This window comes from Paroedura picta, unplaced genomic scaffold (assembly GCF_049243985.1).
Source record: "Paroedura picta isolate Pp20150507F unplaced genomic scaffold, Ppicta_v3.0 Ppicta_v3_sca78, whole genome shotgun sequence".
NCBI classification, from domain to species: domain Eukaryota; kingdom Metazoa; phylum Chordata; class Lepidosauria; order Squamata; family Gekkonidae; genus Paroedura; species Paroedura picta.
In genome coordinates, this window is record NW_027518674.1 from 5001 (window position 1) to 7500 (window position 2500).

Consider the following 2500-nt stretch of genomic DNA (forward strand, 5'->3'; position numbering starts at 1 on the left):
GGGTGATGTCTCTGCTTTTTAGGATGCTGTCTAGATTTGCCACAGCTTTTAATTTCTTTGCTGCAGTCCCCATCTGCAGTGATCTTGGAGCCCGGGAAAATAAAATCTGTCACTATCTCCGTTTCTTCCCCTTCTATTTGCCAGGAATTGAGAGGGCCGGATGCCGTGATCTTTGTTTTCAAAACAAAGACGTATACGTATATGTATACGTATAAAAACCCCGCTAAGGTCGAGACTGCGGTGCACAGCACTCAACCCTTACGGTCCGGAAAACTGCTCGCCTTCCTCTTCCCGACTGCCGAGCCCTAGCGCCCGCCGTGTCCTTGGAGACCCCTGGCACATTGATGAAACGAGACGAAATAATTCACTCAAGGGAAGAGTCCCCAGTCTTCGCTCCGGAAAGCTCACCTGCGGCCACGGTTCCCAAAGGCCGGTCGTCTCTCTCCCACGCTCGGCGAACATTCCAAACCGCGCGGTCCGGCCTTCACGGCCGCACCTCGCGGACGAACGTTCCGAGCCGCAGGCTCCGGACGAACCACGCCTCCGCACCCGTGCCCTCGTTCGTCGCCACGCCACCGCGACCTCCCACGCCGCACACGCACGTTCCACCCCTCGGCCTTCCTCTCCTCGCCGCCAGCCAAGCCCCGGCGCCCCGTTCTACCCCCCCTCCCCCGGCCGGTTAATGACCTCGACGCCACAGCCGGTCGGAAGGAGCCTCAGCAGCATTCTTTGGCATCGCTACGCAGAGAAATATTTGCGTCTACGTATTTGCATCCCCTCGATGTCCCACCCCCCACCCCCCCACCCCGAGAAGAGCTTTTCTCCTGGCACGAACGAACGCTTTCCCCTCGAGGGAAGATTCCGCCGCATCCCACGCCATGCCATGCGAGACTCCTGGCTGCCCTGACTCTGTCTCGCACATTGCCCCTTGTACGAGCAGTGTCGGGACGACAGCTTTGTCGCTTTGCTGGGAAACAAGCCTTCTGTAAGTAAACCTTGCCATTTCGGCTCCCCGACAAAGGCCCCCCCCCCCCCCCCAGAGGCAGCCACTCCGGTTGCCAGAGTTTTAGCAAAGACGCTTTTTATAATATGCCGCCAACCTTGTACCTTGTCCGTTCTAGTTCATTTAATAATTTCAAGATCCGGTCGGTCACGTAGCCCCCGTGGCCTATCCTGTTATTTTGTCGAAAATTTCAAAACCTATTTTATATATTGTCTTATAACATACTCTGTGCCAGTAAAAGGTTGCTGACTTGACCGGTCCCGAGCCTTTGCGCATCAACAGGGGGGGACGGAGAGAGAAACAGTTCGCCGGAGAGCTGTAGAATCACAGGGTCGGACGGGGACTCCCAGCCCCCTGCAGGACACAAGTCCGAGCCCAGGTCTGCCGCGTCCCGGCGCGGGCGGGGCGGGGCGGGGAAAGAGGAAGCGGGCCCGGGGCGGGGGGGGGGGGAGGCGGGCCTACGGGAAACCAAACACGGAGGCCAGGTCGACCGACTTCCGGCGGCGCCGGGTCAGGGGGTTAGCCCAGGTCTACCGACTCTCGCACGGCGGGAACACAGAACCCGGGCGGACGGAAAGGGGGGAGGGCGAGGGCGAGGGGACTCCAGGCCCACCGGGTTCCCTCGCGGCAGCAGAAGGACAAAAGCCGACTCGCGGGTGACGGGTACTCCAGGTCTACCGGCTCCCACGCGACAGGAACGCGGAGCCCAGGTCTACCGACGGCCGTCGCCAGGCCGGGACTCTCCGAAAGGCGCTAGCGAGCCGAGACGGGTCCAGGTCTACCGACGCCCCGAAGCGACTCGCGTGCAGCGGCGGCCGGAAAGAGGGCGAGGGGACTCCAGGTCCACCGAGTTCCTGCGCGTGGGCAGAACGACAAAAGCGCCGCGCGGAGGCCGGGTCAACCGGCTCGCGGCGAGAGGCAGTCCAGGTCTACCGGCTCCCACGCGACCGGAACACGGAGCCCAGGTCTACTGACGGCCGTCGCCGGGCCGGGACTCTCCGAAAGACGGGTCCAGGTCTACCGACGCCCCGAAGGGACTCGCGGGTAGCGTCGGACGGAAAGAGGGCGAGGGGACTCCAGGTCCACCGAGCTCCTTCGCGCGGGCCGAACGACAAAAGCGCCGCGCGGAGGCCGGGTCAACCGACTCCCACGCGACCGGAACCCGGAGCCGAGGTCTACCAGCGTCCGTCGCGAGGGCAACGGACTTCCGTCGACACCGCGCCAACGCGTGGTCCAGGTCTACCGACTCCCGCGCGGCGGGAACCCAGCACCCAGGTCTACCAACGGCCGCCCCCCCGCCCCGAGGGGGAATCCTCGAAAGGTCCCGCGAGCCGAGCCGAGGCCAGGTCCACCGACAACCCGAAGCGGCGGCGCGGGGCAAACGGGGAGTCCAGGTCTACCTACTCTCGCAACGGCTCCCCGCAACGGCGGCCGGAAAGAGGGAGGGCGAGGGGTCCACCCAGGTCCACCCAGTTCCCCCGCGGGAGCAGAACGACA